At 42.0% G+C, this 21,162-nt stretch overlaps 1 protein-coding gene and 2 long non-coding RNA genes across 3 annotated transcripts in view; 2 read left to right on the top strand and 1 right to left on the bottom strand.

Moving 5' to 3' along the window:
* LOC141783057 (uncharacterized) overlaps positions 1 to 4,844 on the top strand; it is a 233,219-nt gene extending 228,375 nt beyond the window's left edge. The window contains exon 2 of the long non-coding RNA XR_012597203.1: positions 4,714 to 4,844. This is a non-coding gene — a long non-coding RNA (uncharacterized LOC141783057). The remainder of the gene's footprint in view (positions 1 to 4,713) is intronic.
* The window catches only part of myt1lb (myelin transcription factor 1-like, b), a 238,254-nt gene that overhangs the window by 182,353 nt on the left and 34,739 nt on the right, over positions 1 to 21,162 (bottom strand). The gene's annotated exons all lie outside the window — the stretch shown is intronic.
* The window catches only part of LOC141783056 (uncharacterized), a 281,504-nt gene that overhangs the window by 253,470 nt on the left and 6,872 nt on the right, over positions 1 to 21,162 (top strand). The window lies entirely within an intron of this gene.

The raw sequence follows: 21,162 nt of genomic DNA, 5'->3' as shown, positions 1-21,162 counted from the left end.
GGGGGGGGGGCTCAGCTGGAGAATGCAGCAGCCACCCTATAGGCAGAAGAGAATATTGGGGACTTCTCATATCTGACAGCGACAAGCAATAACATATTCAAATAAATTCATATTTACACATAAATATTCAGACTACCATTCAAAGACGCGGGCCTGTGTTGTGCTCCTCCGATCCAGTATACATGTATACGGGGCATATTGTTTTGATCTTCCCTACAACAGCAAACAAATCAAATGCCATACAGCAGTATTTTACAGAACCAACAAGCACCGCTCTCTCCAACAATGCTGCCAGGCAGTTGAGGAAGGCATGATAAGTACTCTGGTGGGTTGGGACACAGATGCCCTCGGGGCGTCCAACATTAGCAATTTCAAATTCTTATTTGGCTATGTTAATGCCAATCAGGCACAATTAATTTAGCCCACATTCTTAAACAAATACACAACTTGCATGAAGAAGGAAAATGTCGGTAATTTGAGGAATCATCACACATTAGGAATACTAGACAGAAATCTATGTTTCAGCAGTTATTGTATTATGATATTCGCTCATGTATCAGCAGAGGTCTTTCTCACTAATACAGCCGAGCACTGCTGACTGTTAAAACCTGGACGTGAATAGGCTTTTTTTAAGCAGTGGGTTCCCTTCAGTTTTCAGGTGATAACAATGTGAATCGGTCGGTGGTTAGAACGGCTGCAGAAAATTCCACCACTTAGGAATTTAGAAACTTCTACGTGCATTAATGTATTTGCTCTTATTAATTTCAATACATAGGTTTTCACATTAAAAGTAGGGCTGTGAAAGTTAATGTGATAATAACTCGTTGACGCAAATTTGTTTTAACGCCACTAATTTCTTTAACGCATTAACGCAATTGATCTTTCAGAGGTTGTAGCGGGCTCAGGTTTAAAGCTAGAGTGAAGATACTGGTATCATATGAAACTAGAAAACCTGATGAATCGGAATCCGACAGAGTTGTTGTGAAGGAGGTTAAATAACGCTCCAAACTTGCGCTAAATTTTGGCGAAGAAAAACTGTCATGGCTATTTTCAAAGGGGTCCCTTGACCTCTGACCTCCTGATATGTGAATGAAAATGGGTTCTATGGGTACCCACGAGTCTCCCCTCAAACAAAGCTAGTTAGAGCGGAGATGGAGCGGAGTCTGAAGAGTTTGGTTTGGTTGACCAATCACAACAGTGGACGGGGTTTTTTTTCGAACAGAGGGAGAAAAGAGGTGCTGCTGGTATGAGAAAAGTCAAGTGTTTTTTTAATTTTAAAGCATGTAATCATGTACTAGCAGAAACCCAAAATACAAGTATGAACTTGAAAATGAACAGAATAGTCCTCTTTAATTGCATTTTTTTTTTTTTTAATAGAAAATGAGTTTCTTTACAAACAAAGGTTGCACTAGTTCCACTTTCACTGATATGGTTTCCTTAGGGCCCACATTTAGTCTGTAATTTAGATGAATATGAGCTGGTGTTAACTCTTTTTTTTACATGAATCCAAAACTATATAACCCTCTCTCACAGTGGGCATTTTGCCCTGTCAAACACAAGGTGTAACTGATATCAATAATAGCTGCATTCCATTTATGTGTGCAAGAGCCAGGGCCCTGCTATTGTGCCTGTTGGCTCAGTTAAAGCTACACCTGTGCTTTTACTTTTACAGCTATGTCGAGCCAAAAATGTCCGCATTGAGAAAGGCCCATTTAAAAGCTTAATGTTGTTATTGGTGCATGAAGATGCAGCATATTTGACCAATTAAGAATACATTTTTTAACACAATTTGTATTGTACCAGGTGTATGACAACTAACGTTAAGTTCTCTCAACAAAAACTAGCTTAAACCCGATATCAATGTCATGAACAGCCATTAAATCGCAATATTTACAGGGATTTTTACAGCAATGTAAGTGTCAAAAAAAGGTTTAGACTTAAAACTAACCAAACTGAGTTATTCAAAGTTCTTGTCATCCTTTTTCTCAAGAATATATTCAGTTAGCTAATTTAGCCTACCTGCCAAATAAATGGAAAACTAACGCTAACATTACTGCACAATAATGCTTTGTTTGAGGATAGCATTAGTAAGGGTTACTTCTCTAGCTAAGTTAAGATGACCTACCAGTTATAAGGGTAAAGTTCTCTTCAAGAACAAGTTAGCGGGGCAGTTAAGCACAACAAATGGGCATTTTGTGATATAAGCAACACATTTGGCACAGATGTATGTTTATATGTTATGAAAAGATATAGATATTGGGGCGCTACTAATTTAAGGCCTGAGGGCCGTTGCAGACATTTTGGTGCTTAATATTTCAAAGTGTTGCAGAAAACTGATTTTAGGACTCTTGGTGATTTCCAAGGTGTGTTCAAGCTGATTAGATCAGACTTCAGAAGATCACAGACATGTTTTTTCCCTCTTTATTGTTAAGGGTGCTTTTTAAAATCTTTTAACTTGAGAAATAATGTATTATATGAATTAATTTATTACATGAATTTCTTCAAATTCATATAAAACCTGAAATAATATAGCATATCACAAACTCATATCATCATGTTCTAAGCCCTGATATACTTTCACAATTTATTTAATTAATTATTTTTTATTTCTTATTAATGACTAGAACAACTTGACACACAGTGTTGAGCTGCATCTCAAATTAATCTTCAGGTTTCCAGCTTTCAGATGATGTACACCACTTCTATGTGATATCTACTGTTGGCTTTTTATCTACCCCTGAAATGTGTTGTTATGAAGCTTTGTTGTTACGTAGCTATGTGTTGTTGTGTTTTATTTAAGCTATGTATTGTTATGTGTTTTTATTTAAGCTATGTTATGTGTTTTTATTTAAACTATGTATTGTTATGTGTTTTTATTTAAGCTATGTATTGTTATGTGTTTTTATTTAAGCTATGTATTGTTATGTGTTTTTATTTAAGCTATGTATTGTTATGTGTTTGTATTTAAGCTATGTATTGTTGTGTTTTTATTTAAGCTATGTATTGTTATGTGTTTTTATTTAAGCTATGTATTGTTATGTGTTTTTATTTAAGCTATGTATTGTTATGTGTTTTTATTTAAGCTATGTGTTATGTGTTTTTATTTAAACTATGTATTGTCAAGTGTTTTTATTTAAGCTATGTGTTATGTGTTTTTATTTAAGCTATGTGTTATGTGTTTTTATTTAAACTATGTATTGTCATGTGTTTTTATTTAAGCTATGTGTTATGTGTTTTTATTTAAGCTATGTATTGTTATGTGTTTTTATTTAAGCTATGTATTGTCATGTGTTTTTATTTGAGCTATGTGTTATGTGTTTTTATTTAAACTATGTATTGTTATGTGTTTTTATTTAAGCTATGTGTTGTTATGCATTGTTATGAAGCTATGTGTTGTTTTGATGTGTTGTTATGAAGCTATGTGTTGTGTTTTTATTTAAGCTATTGTTATGAATATTTCAGCTTATAATTGTCTTAAATGTGATATTTTGCGACACTGTACCGCTAATGTTACACGCAACTCGTTGATAGATGACATGCCAGTTAATACGGTGGCCCTGAGAGCTCTACGCACTCTTCACCAATTTGACAACACATAGCTGCAAATACAGAAAGCACAACCAATACAGAAACACGCTTCAAAAAGCTCACACGACAACAGAAACTAAAATGAAAAAGAAGAAAAATTAAGTTATTAAGTTGACTATCCGTCAGTGGTCTGATGAAATATGCACAATTAGCTTTAATTGTGAAACAGTCTAATGTTATGTTAACATTAGCTTGCTATAGAGTTACATTCAATGACGAAAATGAAAGGTAAATTGAAATTGAATCAAAACAAGTCAAAATAAGTTGCAGTTTGACATATGAATACGAATACTATCAACACATCCACCATCAGATAGTGGTCAGTGACTACACTTGTTTATTAAAGCCCAAGACCCAGCTGACCATTATTCTTACAAAGAAGTACAGTACTATGAATGTTGACTGTAGAATCCACTAAAATAGACAGTGTGTTGTTTTTTAGAGTAATCGGCTGGACACGTTTCTCACCTTTAAACATTTGAGAAACCAATTCCATCACCATTTTTGCTACTTCATTGTGTAGAAAATACTGTAGTTATCGTATGTTGGACAATTTATACCGTCAATGATATATATTTTGAAGGATTTACTTTTCATTCACATTTGTGTTTATTTGGCACTCATAAAGATATACTGTATGTTTTTTTACAGTAAATCTGGAACAGCATTGACGTTTTCACACACCTGTATAAATTGATGGAATAAATTAGTTATAAGATTTATCCAGCAAACAAGCAACATATGGTATGAGCTTGACAGTTAATTCTTGACCTTGGAAACCAAAAACTGACAAAACTATCTCAACGGCAGGGCGAACTTAGGGCGTTTTCACATTAGGTACGATTGATCCGTACCGTGCCCGAGTACGATTGCCCCCCCTCTCTGGTCAGCTTTCACATTAGTAAAGTTGTTCCGTACCCGAGTACACTTGCGTCATCAACCACGTGTATTTGTTTATGTTGAGATCAGCTGGACGTAGCGCAGCATTGTAGAACAGACAGACAGAAACTAAATAAAACTCACCTAAACCCTCGTCGTTAGTCTTTCCAACAATCACCAACTCTGGTTTGGCCGAAATAAACTCTGTACTAACTGCTGTATCATCCACGGCCGTACAGTACTGAGGATGAGATCGGTGCATGATGCGCGCAGATACAGACATAGATATGAAACAGTTTTGTATGTATACAGATTTTGGAGGAGACCGGCGCCGTTGAAAAAAGCCTGCCCTTTCAAAACTACTCGCTAACTGCTAACGTTACTCGCCCTAAATAGCGGTCCACTTCCGTGTTTCGGGTACGGTTGGCTTTCACACCTGATGTGAACCGTACCCGAGTCCACATGATCCATACTCCAGAACACCCTTTCAAGTGGACTCGGGTACGGATCTACGAACCGTGTCCGAGTACGGTACGGAGCGTTCACACTAATTAAACCAACTGGACTTTGTGGACAAGTGGACTCGGATCCGGGCCCAGGTCCCTAATGTGAAAGCACCATTCATTTGCAGAGGAAGACTGCGCGATACAGTCGAAAGCTAAGTAAGTGGGTTGAGACTGTCATGCTCAACTTTTAGCCAACATGAAAAAGAAGTCCTAAAAATGTTTAGGACAAAGGAAAGTTTAAATATTTAGTATTCCAATGACAGCTGAGCAAATTTCAGCTGCAGATGACGATTGTGTATTTTAGTCAAAAGTTGTGGAAACAAGTGGGTAAGTGGACCGTGAGATTCAATCTGTCAGTAAACACAACAAACCTGCACGATCTCAAAATAAAAGTTACGAAAAGTAGAGTAATTGAAGGTATCACTTATAGGTTTTTAACAATTGTGCTTGAAAAGTTGCAAATCGTTAAAAATATTTTTGAACTTCAGGTAATCTTCTCAATCATCTTTGGATGTAATTACGTTGGAGTCTACTTAACGTGAATACCTTCTTGAATTAAACCCTTCAGCTGAAATTAAAGCACTTCAACTATTTGCAGGCCGTTTTTAAATCACATGTTCCTCTGCATGAAAGTCTTGCGTATGTGGCATGAACTGCTTTCTCAGGCTACAACCTCACATATGCAACACACATGCATATATGCACTACAGTACAATTTTTTTTAGAGAAATGTTCTCGCTCAAACAAAATGTTTTGAGGGATGTACTCTAGCAGACATGGGAACTGTGCACACATACTGCAAATGCATTTGTAAATTTAAAACCAAAGTACAACTTCTTAGTTAAGAGTGAGAATGAAGTGAGTGAGTAGAGACAGAGTGAAAGAAATGAAGGGAAACCCACAGCGGCAGGAGGGATGGAGGGAGCATGGGAGAGGGATGTTGTTGAGGTTAGAGGTGTTGATGCTGCAGAGTGGAAGCAAGCTAGAGCCAGGGAGCCAAAGGAGGAGGAAAAAGAGAATCGGTGTGTTTTGGGACTCGAGAAGATAGCGTGGGAGAAGGTGAAGGCTTGTTGTTCAGTGGGACCGAGGGAGAGGAGCGGGTGGGGTGAGGGGGAAGGAGAGGAGGAAGAAGCGAAAGAGTGATACCTTAAGGGAGCAGAAAGAGATGTATAAGGGAGGAGAGGTTGCATTGCTGGCGTATTGGGAGTAAGAGAGCAGAGGAATAACAAGCTTCAGCCTACTTATGTACAGTACGGTGTCTTTCTCTCTCTCTCTCTCTCTCTCTCTCCCTCTGTGTGTGTGTGTGTGTGTGTGTTAGAGAGAGAGAGAGACTTCTGTCTTTGGAATGGGATGACAAATGTGCCAGACATGAAAGACCAGAGCACATACAAACCCTTAGGGAGCCACTTTACCTGCACACACACATAAACACACATACACACAAAGCAAAAGCACACAACATATACACAACAGTGGCTTCAGGGGATACACACTAACACACACACGCACACATATTTATTTTACTATACTAGTGAGGACCTGCAGTGACTATATCCGTTCTTAGCCCCAAAACCTATGAGAACTTTAACCACCACGACTACATGCCTATCCCCAGTCCTATAAAAGCCAATACCTAATCTAAGCTATGTGTAATGTGAGAAGGGTATAGTTCAGAGTGACAAATCCCCACAACACGTTCTCATCCCAGCTCGTCACACATTGACGCTTTGTCAGACCCCTCTGCGTCACTTTTCGGTCGAAGTAAACGTGTTTAATGTTTTGAATTAAGCAAAAATACTTGCTTAGGTTCAAGCAGCAAAACCACTCAGATAGGTTTAGGAAAAACATGACTGGGCTTAAAATGACTACGTTTGAACAGTGAACATGTAACTTGAAGTTGTGAACGCGGGACATGTACGATCAGCTGATTGTAAAGTTAAAATGAAACGTAACACACGGGACACAAACAGCGGTCTCCTGGATGAAAGTCTTGTGTTTGTTGGACCCACCACCTCCACTACCGCCAACCCAGTGTGTATCTTTTCGCTCTTTAAACTACGTCACCACACTCCTGGCGCACTTTCCCGGAGCATTTACTGTTGCCGCGGGGGGGTTTACATAGTAGTTAATGGAAAACCCGGTGCGTGTCATACCGACGCTCAAGGGTGCCTTGTGCGGTGGAATGCCGACGGCCGTGACAAAGCATCGATATTTGACGACCTGGGAATGAGAACGGGCTGCAACTTTGATGATCATATGTCAGGTGCTGTTTATTGAGCTTGTTCATCTGCCCCCACAACATGTTCTCATCCCAACTCATCACTTATTGACGCTTTGTCAGACCCCTCGGCGTCACTTTTCGGTCGCAGTAAACACGTGCTTAATATTGTGAATTAAACAAAAACACTCCTTAGTTTCAGGGAACAAAATCACTCAGTTATGGTACTAGTCCACGACCTCCGTCCTTTCCACGCTTTCCATTCATTGTCTATGTTAGCAGCTGTGCAATGCATTCTGGTAGCGTGGCGGCCTGTCGGACGGACTGTCACATCGCCCACTCCTCATTTTCATAAAGTTGGGGTATAGGCTACTTTATGCAAATCGTCCGATGTGACTCGTCGCCTCTGGAGACTCCCTAGAAACTTTTAAACTAACCGTTGTAAAAATAAAATAAAGACAGATTCATCAACTGCTGGGATTATTTCTGGCATAAAATGTTTTCAGAAACACATTTCGGTGAACTATTTTCGTGATATAAGAGAAGAAAGTTTCCAAATGAGCCTCCATGTTAGTTCCGGTTTTAAAGCTGGGAGCAGCATTCGTCCAATCAGGTGCCGAGTGCATTGTGTCTAGTGGCAGCCCATCAGGCATCCAATGCTGGGAAGCGAAGCGATCCTTCGCGATAAAAAACGTCCTTGTGGACATGTACCATTAAGTTGAGGAAAAAACACCACGACTGGGCTTAAAATTATTACGTTTGTACAGTGAAAATGTTACTTGATGTTGTGAACACGGGACATGAATGATCAGATGATTGTAAAGTGAAAGTGAAACGTAACGCATGGGACACGAACGGCGGCCTAATAATAATAATAATAATAAATTCAACTTATATAGTCGTTTCTGGAACTCAAAGACGATTAATAAAATAAATGCGCACACTCATAGACAGACAAATGGGTAAGGGCGGGGGGAGGCTAGGAGCAGGCAGATGAGAAGCGATGGGTCTTGAGGCGGGACTGAAATAGTTTGAGGGATTCAGAGTCTCTGATGTGTTGTGGGAGGGAGTTCCAGAGCCTGGGAGCTGACCTGGAGAATGCTCTGTCCCCAAAGCTGCGGAGGCTGGACTTGGGGGTAGACGAGCTGAGGTGGATCTGAGGGACCGTGAAAGTTGGTAGGGGGAGAGGAGGTCAGAGAGGTAGGGGGGTGCCAGTTGGTGCAGGGATCTGGTGATCCAGTGAGAAACAGGGAGCCAGTGGAGGTCTTTTAGGACTGGGGTGATGTGGTGCCAGGATTTGGTGTGAGTTAGGAGTCGGGCAGCTGCGTTCTGGACCAGTTGGAGTCTATCGATGGAGGTAGTGCTTATGCCGTACAGGAGAGAGTTGCAGTAGTCGAGGCAGGAGGAGATGAAGCCTCTCGGCAGCAGGGGGTGTGAGGGAGGGTCTGATCTTGGCAATATTGCGCAGGTGGTAGAAGGAGATTTTGACAACTTGGCGGATGTGGGGCTCAAGGGAGAGGCTGGGATCAAATAACACGCCAAGGTTGCGTGCATGGGAGGAGGGGGAAACAGTGGTGCCATCAATGGTGAGTGTGGGGTTGTTGAGTTTGCTGAGGGTAGATTTGGAGCCGATGAGAAAGATTTCAGTTTTGTCGCTGTTGAGTTTGAGAAAATTCTCTTGCATCCAGGTTTTTATTGCAGAGAGGCGGGAGTTGATGTGGGACAGGGGTGGGTTGTGGGGGGAGTTGGTGCTGAAATATATCGGTGTGTCATCGGCATAGCAATGGAAGTCCAGGTTGAAATGGGTGGAGGATCTGACCGAGGGGGAATATGTAGATTATGAAAAGGAGTGGGACGAGTACAGAGCCTTGGGGGACACCTTGTGTGACTGTAGATGTGGCAGAGGAGTTGTTTTGAAGGGAGATGAAATGTGATCTGTTGGTGAGGTAGGACCGGAGCCAGCTGAGTGCAGTACCTTCGATACCGATGTCTTGGAGTCTGGTGAGTAAGATGTTGTGACTCACGATATTGAAGGCTGCACTCAGGTCCAGGAGGACGAGGATGTTGAGGGCTCCGGTGTCGGCAGAAGTGAGGAGGTGATTGAGGACTTGGAGGAGTGCAGTTTCTGTGCTTTGGAGGGGGCGAAAACCGGATTGAAGGGGTTCAAATAAGTTACTGGAGTGCAGGTGGGATTGGAGTTGTGAGGTGACGAGGCGTTCGAGGGTTTTGGAGAGGAAGGGGAGGTTGGAGATATGACGGTAGTCATTGAGACATAAGTGGTCAAGACCTGGTTTCTTGAGCATGGGGCTGACAGCAGCGGTTTAGAAGGCGGAGGGGACAGTTCCGTGGGACAGTGAGGAGTTGAAGAGGTTGGTGAGGTAGGGGCATAGGACAGGGAGGCAGGACTTCAGCAGGGGAGTGGAGAGGGGGTCCAGGGAGCAGGTGGTGGGTTTGGACGAGCTGATGAAATTTGGAAATGGTGGTTGAGTCAACTGGGTCGAACCGGGAGAGATGGCGAGGGGGGGGAGGAGTCAGGGGATCCAGAGGGATGGAGAGAAAAGGGGCCGGTGTTGTTGCTGCTGGGTCAGACACGGGGAACAGTGAGTTGTTGATGGTTGTGATTTTGTCGGCAACAAACTGAAGGAATGAGTTACATAGATCGGGTAAAGGGGCAGAGAGGGTGTTGGCACGAGGCTTGAGGAGAGTGTTAACAGTGGAGAAGAGGGTTCGGGGGTTACGGGTGGGGTCATTGATAATGCTGGAGAAGTAGGCAGACTTGGCAACAGTGATGGCGTCCGTGTAGGTGATGAGGTGAGATTTATAGGCTTCGAGGTGAACAGTGAGTAATGTTTTTTCCCAGAGGCGTTCTAGTTGGCGGCCGGTCTGTTTGAGTTTTCTGAGGTGGGGTGTGAACCAGGGGGAGGAGGTGTTGAAGGAAACAGTTTTGATTTTTAGGGGGGCCAGTGAGTTGAGGGAGGCAGACAGGGTGGAGTTGAGGTGGTTGGTGAGATCATCAGGTGAGGTGAGGGGTCGGTCCAGGGGGAGGGCAGTAGATAGCAGGTCGGAGAGATGGAGGGGATCGATGTCCTTAGTGTTACGGAATGATATGACTCTGGAGAGTTGAGGACGGGGTGTTGGGGACAGGATTGTGAATTAGATGAGTTTGTGATCAGATAGGGGAGAGGAGGATGGGTGAATGTTGAGAACCTGGACATTGACAGAGCAGACAAGATCGAGAATATGGCCTTTATTGTGTGTGGGGAAGGTGATGTGCTGGGTGAGGTTGAAGTTGTAGTAAAGTGGTGAAATCAGAAGCAAATTTACAGGTAGGGCAGTCTATGTGAATGTTGAAGTTGCCATGTAGCAGTACGGGTAAGGATGATGCTAGGGTAAGGAGTTCGGACAGATCAGAGAGGAAGGATGAATTTGGTTTAGGTGGGCGATAAATGAGGATGACTGAGGTGGAGCAGGTTTTAAAGGCAAGGAATTCGAATTGGGTGACTGTAGGGAAAGTGAGTTCTGTGGTCCTGAGGTTCCGGTTGAATAACACTCCCTCCACGACGGGAGCGGCGGGGTTTACAGAGGTAGCCAAAGTTGGGGGGGATGCTTGGTTAAGGTCGGGTTGTTGCCAGGTTTCAGTGAGCAGGACCAAAAACGGAAAACAAGAGAGGGATCGAGACAGAAGACAACAAAACTCAGGAGGACAGGATAGAAACAGCAACACAACGAAACATAACGAAAAAAAAAGACAGCTGACAGAGGGAGAAGCGGCAGTCAAGCAACGCCAGCAGTACTCTTCCACCGGCACAAACACACACACACATGGGTACGGGAAACAGGAGGTCTGTTTGTTGGTTCGCTCTTTAAACTACATCACCACAGCATTTTCTCTCAGCGTTTAATATTGACGTGGATGGGTTTACATTGCAGTTAATGGAAAGCCCTGTGCGTCTCATACCGACGCTAAAGGGTGCCTTGTGCAGCAGTATCGAACGCCAACAGCTTTGACAAAGCGTCGGTATTTGACGCCCTAGGAATGACGAATGACAACAGGCCAGTCAATGGGCTGCTGGAATGCAGCTTTTATTCTAGCATTGCACCATAGTTGGCAAGTCTGTGCACTAAACCGAAGCCCAAACGTAGCCCTTGAAGAAGTTGGACTAAATTGAATTACTTTAAAAAACACCCTCTCTCTGAGGTCTAAACCTCAAAATACGACTAGTCCCCACAACCCAGACCTATAAGACAACACATAGTCACACACCACCATTGTGGAAATATATGCATTCACACACAAAATGACTGCATGTAGTAATGATGGTGGGTACACACACACACAGGCACGTGCTTATGTAAATTCAACAGCATCCACATGAGAACAAAGCCATGGCATGGGTATAAACAAGAGGGCATACATAAACATTACATGTCCATGCATTATGCAGACACATGCACACATCCAAGCTCCAATAGACACTCAAACACACACATGCACCCCATTTACCTAGTTCATAGAGGTGAGACCACGCATCGTTTCACCCCCTCACTCTCTTTCTCTCTCTCTCTAGTCCCCAAATCCATGGCATATGACCTTCTGTGGGACAGATAAAGAATGTGCTTATCAGTCATGCAAATGAGGCTGAATTCATTTTCCACAACAGATGGCCCCATAGATAATGATGATGGAGGAGAGAAAATTAAATGTCTCTCGCTCGGTGACCATGGCAACCGCGCCTCTGCGGCGTAATATCAATAATAAGTGCGCCGCATAATAAGGTTGTCAGTCCTGTGAATCAAAACCTCCCATGATGGGATAGGGCATGGGGGGGTGAAGTCTCTCAGAAAGTTTGGTTGACTCTGTAGGGCACTGTGGGAGGTCTGCTGAGGTTGGACTGTTTGATGTTACAAAAGGAGCTGGTGTGCTTTAATAAAGCAACTATCAGTATTTCAATATCAATAGTTTTCTAATGGATTACTTTCTACTAAGTCAGCCGTTATATAGGTTTATAAGCATAAGTAAATGATTTATAAACATCACCGTGTTCTTATTAATGGCTTTTAACTTTCCATCCAACCCCATCTCGTATATATAGCACGACATTACAAGGACATTCCGCGTGTCATGAGGACACATTTTAGGATTTTTGCGTGTCATTTGTACGCCGCTTTTTGTGTGTCATTTGTACGCAACGCAACAAAACTATGGTAACAACCGCAGTTAGGCATTCACAACAAAACTATATAGTTAGGTTTAAGAAAAAGTCATGGTTGGGGTTAAAATAAGTACTGCATGTAAACTTAGTAAAATACGTACAGAAACAACTAGGGATGCTAATTTTGAATTTTTTGTCTAACCGATAACCGACCCTCATTAACTGATTATTAACCGTTAACCAACAAGATTAGTGCGTCGCATGCAGCGGTGCGCCGACTGCAGTGCAGTTCCAGTTCACCCGTCCGGGTGAGTTACTGTAGCAGCCACGATGCTGCTTGTGTTGTCCCAGTAAGTCCCCACCACACCATTTAGTTTAGCTGCGAGGTTTTCAGCTGTGTGTCTGCCCTCTACTCTGAGCTGCGTAACGATACTGAGTGTCCAACAGACCGTGTGTGTTTGTTCTGCGTTCAGAGATGTAGCGTTGCTGGTGGCTTCGTGCTCTCTGTCATCACACACGTACGGTCTGTCAGCGCGGCGTAACGTTAGCGAGTGTCCGACAGACCGTGTGTGTGGCGGCGGTGAGTGAGGGGTTGTCAGTGGTGTTATAGCTGTGAAGGTAGCAGTAGCAGTGTGTGTACAGTTTATTTGTCAGTGAATAAATGCCACATCTCCTCAAGACCGAAGCCAACTTCCTGTATCTTGCAAAACCGGCTCAGGCTCACTTAAGGTGGGCTGTTAAGGTGGACCAGCTTTTCTCTTTAAAGTGACTAGCCACTCCTCTGAGTTTTGCTCAGCTTTTTAATTATTTTAAAAATTTCTTTTAAATGTTTAAGCGATAGCATTAGTCGGTTAAAATTCTTAATGTCGGTTAACGGTTCATTATAAACATCTCTAGAGACAACGTAACATAAATATGGAAAACACCTCAATAACATAACCTACAAAACAAAACACTGGTGTTGAACACCGATCTCCTGGTTGAAAGTCTTGTTTGTTGGAGCCATCCACCTCCCCTCCCGCCCAGCATAAGCAGTCTTTCTCACTTTGTATTCTAAGTCACTAACTGAGCGTAGCATATTTACGCGGATGCATTTACATTGCAGTCAGTACAGAGTACATGGCCTCCAAATGACACACCGAGAGCAACAATGATGTTCATATAGACCTTTTCACAGCCGACGTCATGATGATGTCACGGTGTTAGCTGGAGGCAAAACAAAGGAAAGACTGGAGGCTAACACTAACATCTAAAATGTCATCTTGCTGTGTTGTTGGGTGCCAGAATCCAGATATCACATACATTTGAGCTGACAAACTTTGATTCGAGGCTCTAGCGAGCTACAATATCAGAAGCGTTTCAGAGATGGAGAGAAAATGTTGCTAATAATTGAGCCTTCTGCTAACCTTAGCCGTGAGCCATTGGCTGTGTTTAAGAGAACGCTAAATAAAATAAGATAATCCTTTATTAGTCCCATAGCAGGGAAATTTGCAGGATTACAGCAGCAAAATGCAAATAACAAGAGGCATCAGTAAAAAACAGAACAAGATAGAATTAATAAGTGAGTAAACAATAAAGAAAAGTAAAAGTAAAAAATTAATTATTGGCAACCATTTCTCTCCATCTGTGAAACGCTTTGCCGATATTGTATGACTCTCTTTTTGACTGACTTTACTGACTTACGCATTGTCGTGTCACCGTGTCATTCATACGCTTTTTCGTACGACCGGGCTGTTCCATCCTGAAAGGTCAATGCCATTAATAAGAACAACTTCTGGGTTGCCGGGATGTGAAAAATCTCATTTCCTGTTTATATCTCCCTCCGAAATGACAAATGCTTTGCTTAGCTCTTTAATTGATTACGTTGACCGCTCTAATGAACTGTTCAACCCCTCACCTTACAAAGAAAGAGCTGCCGATAAACTGGACAGACCACAATCTGTTTATCAACGGCTTATTAACATTTACAACCACACACCTGATGGACTGTTGTAATCCATTCATCCATTTCACGATGCTTATCCAACACGTTCACACTCCCAACTCGTCACATACAGAGGCTTGGTCAGGGCCCTGTGGTGTCACCTGTGTTTTAACACACTGGGTACCTTTAGCGTCTTTTTTTCAACATGCAGGGTAGTCCGATAGACTTCAACACATGGTTAACGTTGTGAATTCAAACAAAGTAAATTAACTTGCATTCATAAAGAAAAATTAGTCAGCGTTGACTTTTGGCTCCACACGGGACACCATGACTTATTAGACAACCAGACTAACCGCATGATCGTCTGCTGGCTGTAGTTTTATATTTAGCTTAGAAACAAGTATGGTATTGATCTTCTCATCTAACTCTCGGCAAGTAAGCAAATAAGTATAATTCCCCAAATGTCTGTGTTAAACTATTCCTTTAACGTATATAACTGCAGACATAGCTTATTAGAAGGTGAGAAACCCAACAATTAGGGGTGGAAATTATGATTCACCTAGCTGATTCATATCGGTTCGTTCAGTTCAGTTCACAGAATCACAGTTACTGACTATGTAGTTTATTCACTTTATTTCTAAGCTAAGCGACTGCTTAACCATTCAAATATCAGGACGTACATCGGTAAGTGATAACACATCACTGTTTATAACCCTGTGATGTTATGAAAAATTGTTAGTGGGGCTGTCAAAGTTAATGCGATAACGCATTAACATAAATTTGTTTTAATGCCACTAATTTCTTTTACGTATTAACACAAGTTGCGATTTTTAGGTTGCAGTGAGCTCAGTTTTAAAGTTAGGAATCCATCGGTTACAACCATGTCATATTAGCTTGTCGTGAAGGAGGCTAAATAACGCTCCAAATTTACGCTACATTTTGGCGAGGAAAAACTGTCATGGTCATTTTCAAAGGGGTCCCTTGACCTCTGACCTCCAGATCAGTGAATGTAAATGGGTTCTATGGGTACCCACGAGTCTCCCCTTTACAGACATGCCCACTTTATGATAATCACATGCAGTTTGGGGCAAGTCATAGTCAAGTCAGCACACTGACACACTGACAGCTGTTGTTGCCTGTTGGGCTGCAGTTTGCCATGTTATGATTGGAGCATATTGTTTTATGCTAAATGCAGTACCTGTGAGGGTTTCTGGATCAATATCTGTCATTGTTTTGTTAATTGATTTCCAATAATAAATATATACATATATTTGCATAAAGCAGCATATTTGTCCACTCCCATGTTGATAAGAGTATTAAATACTTGACAAATCTCCCTTTAAGGTTTATTTGAACGGATACAAAATGTGTGATTAATTTGCAATTAATCGTGATGAACTATGGACAATCATGCGATCAATCATGATTAACTATTTAATCGATTGACAGCGCTAGTTGTTAGTAAACTGATTTTGGTTCAGTTGCTCCGTGGCAACAAGAAAGGAAAATCAAGTGTCATAAATAAGGAGGATAAAGCCCAGCCAAAGGGATTTTTCACAACCTTGCAACCCACTAGTTTTATTTATCACTGGCTTATAAAAGGCCCTGAACACTTATTTTCTCAATCAGCATCTTATTATGGGTCTTAGCTGTATAATTGTATTCTATTTTATTGTTATTCCATTAATCTAGTTTTTATTTCACGTTGTTTTACTACTATTACTGTTATTATAGCTTTTAATTCTATTTTACTACATGTGTATCGTGTTGTCTCACGTCCATTGGTCACAAATTGTCAAATTGTTAAATTTCTTAATTGTTTTTGTCTTTTCTGTTGTTTTCATGGTCCACCCTTGTTCTGTCTTATTTTCTTCTTGTCAGTCATCTGTGAAGTACTTTGAACTGCAATAACCTGTATGAAAGGTGCTATACAAATACAGTTTGATTGACTGATTGATACATGAACACAAATGTTCTACCAAGATACAGTAAGTTAGAACAGTTTTGCTTGTGTCACATGAGAGATGCCAGTGTGCACCAATAAGAGCTTAGCAGTATTTGAATCTGATGACAGTTTGTGAATGTTACCAGCCCACTGTCAATCAAAATCTGATCAAAACATCCACACAAGTCTGATTAGCTGCAGCAGATTAGCTGAGTTTCTGACTGAATAATACGTATTCCAAACTTTAACTTCAATGGTTGCTTATTAAGTCATGAATATAGAATGTTACATTGAAATACTTACAATGTCAAACCAAGTGTTCAGGGGATTCAATAAAGCCATATTTGATTGTGACTTTATAACATTTTAACTTTATTGACGGGTTTCTGTGTGACGTCGTCACAGAGATGTGAGCACAGCTAGGGGGCAGAAAGCACGGCATGTCTGGCAGAGCAGAGATGACGAGGAGTTGTTGTGCAGTAAACTGCACCAACCGCAGAAAAGATAGAGTGAAAATGTTTAATATTCCGAGGGGATCACATGACTTTGCTGAAAACAGAAGGAGATTATGGATCCAGGCCTGATGGGTAAAAGAATTCTAGTCACACAGCGCTAGCAGAGCAGCGGGTGGTCACGGCGAGCTGTCATGCTCCACAGATCGATAAAAATGAACTGATCAACAACCGGGTGATCAACCCACTACCTAAGGAAATATTTGGATAAATTTAGCGACTATGCCTTAAAACTTAAAAGTGATGCAAGACCTCATTACGACTCTAAATTGTTGTAACGTCACGAGACTACAGCGGGGAAAGCTCACTCCGGTATGCCGTAACGTTACATTTTGGTCTAATGTCAATGTCTAATGTCACCTGCCCGACATACAAAGAGCGGCTGTGTATAATACTACTAAGTACCAATAACAAGACTAAATCCAAGTTTTATATTAATGTTAAACCTGTTGAGGAATCGCTGAGGAAAAAGTGTCTGGCGGCGTCCATCAAGAGGGACTCACGTAACTTGAACTCCGACCGGAGTGTCAACCAAACAGACCCTAGTCCCCCAAGTCACATCACATTTACAGTACGTCTGATCTAACAGTAACCATTTCATAACAGGTGAACAAGAATGAACAAACTATGCAAAATCTACGTTGATTACAACGGTTGAATACAATCTTGTGACTGGCTGCCAAAGCGTTTTTTTCCCTGAATGCGCACACACACAGTAATGTTTGTATGCAAGAAAAACATCTAAACTTGGAAAGAAAAGTTTGGAAATTTGTGTGTGGCAGATTATTTCTCTGTTGTTACAATGCTAATGGTCATTGTATTTTACATGGTTGGAAAGCCTGTTTATTTACCTTCACAATGATGTCCAACTTGTAAGGATCATGCATTTGTGGGATGAGCAGCACAGCTGATTATGTGGGGAGCGCCCAAGAAAAACTTGCCAAAATGCTCCGTCAATGGTAAACAGTGTATTCTCCTGTTGGTGTTAACTCTTGTTTTGAGTTGTTTGGTGGATTGGATGATTGAACTCTCTATCAGTAACTAGGAACAAACAAGACATATTGGCAATTTTACACTTTATTCATTTAATACACCGTCAGGAGCCTCAGTAGAGGTGGAAGATCCATACGCAGCCACAACAGCCTGGCACCTCCTCCTCATGCTGGTCACCAACCTGGTCACACGTTGCTGTGGGATGGCGTTCCATTCCTCAACCAGGATTCGTTGCAGGTCAGCCAGCGTGGCTACGTGTTCCCTCAATGATGTCACTGGCAAAACAAAGCTTGTCATCATTGAAGGCCATCTCAATGCAGTGAGATATCGGGATGAGATTCTGCAGCCAGTGTTGATCCCATATCTCCACAATCTGGGACCTAACTTCATCCTCCAAGAAACAACGCTCACCCCCACAAAGCCAGGGTTATCACAGACTACCTCCACAATGTGGGAGTAGAGAGAATGGAACGGCCTGCCAATAGTCCAGACCTCAACCCAATTCAACACTTGTGGGATCAGCTTGGGCGTGCTGTACATGTTAGAGTGACCAACACAACCACGCTGGCTGACCTGCAATGAATCCTGGTTGAGGAATGGAACGCCATCCCACAGCAACGTGTGACCAGGTTGGTGACCAGCATGAGGAGGAGGTGCCAGGCTGTTGTGGCTGTGTATGGATCTTCCACCGCTACTGAGGCTCCTGACGGTGTATTAAATGAATAAAGTGTAAAATAGCCAATATGTCTTGTTTGTTCCTTGTTACTGATAGAGAGTTCAATCATCCAATCCACTAAACAACTCAAAACAAGAGTCAATACCAACAGGAGAATACACTGTTTACCATTGGCAGGGCATTTTGGCAAATTTTTCTTGGGCGCTCCCCACATAATCAGCTGTGCTGCTCATCCCACAAATGCATGATCCTTACAAGTTGGACATCATTGTGAAGGTAAATAAACAGGCTTTCCAACAATGTAAAATACAATGACCATTAGCCTTGTAACAAGACTTTGACCCATCACAGGTCATTTCAGAGAGAGAGCGTTCCTATTGGCTGTTCATTCGTCAGAGGCAGCTGTCAATCACTCACCAACTCCGATCAAACGGTCAAACTAGGCAGCGCTGATCAAATATGAATCAATATTCTGTTACTGTAATGCCTATTTCTCTCCTCAAACGTTCTCAGAATCATCTTGTAGTGTACTGTTTAGCTGTAAAATGAGAATGTTTGATCTGGCTGGTGGGCGGTGCTTGGTATTTCCTCAACAGATCTCAACATGGCTGCCGGGTCACAAACGTTCTCATTTTACAGCTAAACAGTACACTACAAGATGATTCTGAAAACATCTGGGGAGAGAAATAGTCATTACAGTAACAGAATATTGATTCATATTTCATCAGCGATGCCTAGTTTGACTGTTTGATCAGAGTTCATGAGTGATTGACAGCTACTCAGAGACGGTAGACTCCTGATCAGCTCTGATCCTCCGGTCTGTGAAATCTTGCAGATGCTGTTAGGAGCACCGGAGGACACCGGAGGACACAGAGGCACATTATTTTTTTCAGGTTACCTGTCTCATGCACTACTGTCACGATATAGGGACCGTTTTATAAAAATAACTTTTTTAAATCCTATTTGCTCCATTTCTACCCACTGCTGCTTTAATGCAGATCAGATCAGATCTATGTACCACTCTTGAAAGCAGCTTCATTCACTTTGTGCACCAGATTTAATTGAAAAGAGTGGTTTGACAGAGGCAATACATCTATTTTACTTTAAACTTATGGAATTTATACAACTGCAGCGTATATATACATTCAATCAAATGTGTTGTTACTTTCACTTTAAGGCAGCGGACAAAAGTTAGTGTGCCATTAGGCAGCGAAAGGAGTCCTCCTTCAAGGAATAGTTGAATCTGTAAATTCCAGGCGATTTTGGGGCACAGAGAAAATGAGACCGAGTTGGAGCTCCAATCCTTTTTGCACCACAGTTTGTCTAATTACAGAGCTGATTTATTTGCTCCATTATTTAATCTCAAGCTCTAGACACACTGGTCCTGATGAAAACAGTGATCATCGCCCAAGTATGGGCCAGGCTGGGGAATTGAAATTTCATTGCTCAGAATAAGAGAGGAATTGTTCAAAAGATGCAGGGAGACTGAGATGTGTAGAAGTGTGGCGGTGTGATTTCCTTATAATGTGACCTTGGGGAGTGTTTTCAACATCATCTTTCTCTTTATTGACCAGTTGCTCAATCACATATGGTTGAGTACTCATGCTTTCCCCTCGCTTCAGCAGACACCTGCTCAAAGCACGGATACCATACGGTTGCTCTATTGCCTGGATTGTGCCTTTGTTCTCTCTTTACTGCTCAAACACTCATCCACAAACACACATTGGTCAATGACCCGTTCCCTCTCCTGTCGCTGCAGGATTGCTGTAACTAGATCTCTCTAAGCTGATTCTTTATATATGTGCATAAAAACTTCAACGTCTAATATATGAAGTATCAATAAACTAGTAGTTCACCTTTACTCTATTTTTTGTACTGCTGTCACACTGCAGTCTGAACTGTGTGTGATGGATCTTCAGTAAAAAAGCCTCCAGCTCTTTGAGTGATAAAGGAAGTGGAAATCCATCCTTCCGTGCTTCCTGTAAAGGGTGAAAGATGTTTAGATCTGCTGACTGTAGAGGCCCGTTGAAGGAGTTTGTCTGCACTGTTCTGATGATGACACCAGCAGCAGGTATAAGAGGGCATCGCCATGTCTGGTACTTGAGTCTGGACTCACCTCAAATGCACAACTTGAGGTCTCTGTGTCATGTTGTGTTGACTTCAATTTTACTTGGACTTAGAAATGATTTGGTGTCAGAGCGAGGAGCTCTTCGGATTTTTCACAAACCCTTTTGGCAAATGCAGCCAACTTGACTCATGTAAACGGACACAGCTTTGCCCATAGCACCTTCCATTCTCAGGCTCATGTAATTATTTACGTTAAGCACAGAAACCTGTACCTTTATTTGTGAAAACATGCAGTGTCATTTATTTACACATACTTTGGAATGCCACTCCAGTTTCATCATGTTTCACTATCGGTAGCAGTAGTAAGGTGTCTGGCTCCTCTGCCTCACGCTTTGTCAAACCAGACTGTGGTTCCATCCCAGTACGCACACTTGCAGTATTTGCGGCTAGTCAAGTGCATACTTGTGTGACATAATTCTGGTAACTGCCATGGTGCCCAAGTGCCTGTTAAGACTGCAAGTGTGTGGATCGTAATCAGAGCTTACTGGTACACAAGTGTGGACAATCAAGTGATTAATGAGGCCATCCCGTGGCTACCAATACATGGCTCAGGTGAGCTCACATGCTCTGTTGGTTGTATTTCATTTCCACGTGGGATCAGCCGTTAACCATTACAGTTACAATCAGATAAAAGTGACAAA

The sequence above is a fragment of the Sebastes fasciatus genome, chromosome 15, assembly GCF_043250625.1.
Source record: "Sebastes fasciatus isolate fSebFas1 chromosome 15, fSebFas1.pri, whole genome shotgun sequence".
Lineage (NCBI taxonomy): Eukaryota > Metazoa > Chordata > Actinopteri > Perciformes > Sebastidae > Sebastes > Sebastes fasciatus.
Note: the sequence above shows the minus strand (reverse complement) of the source record. Positions and strands in the feature narration are given on the sequence as shown.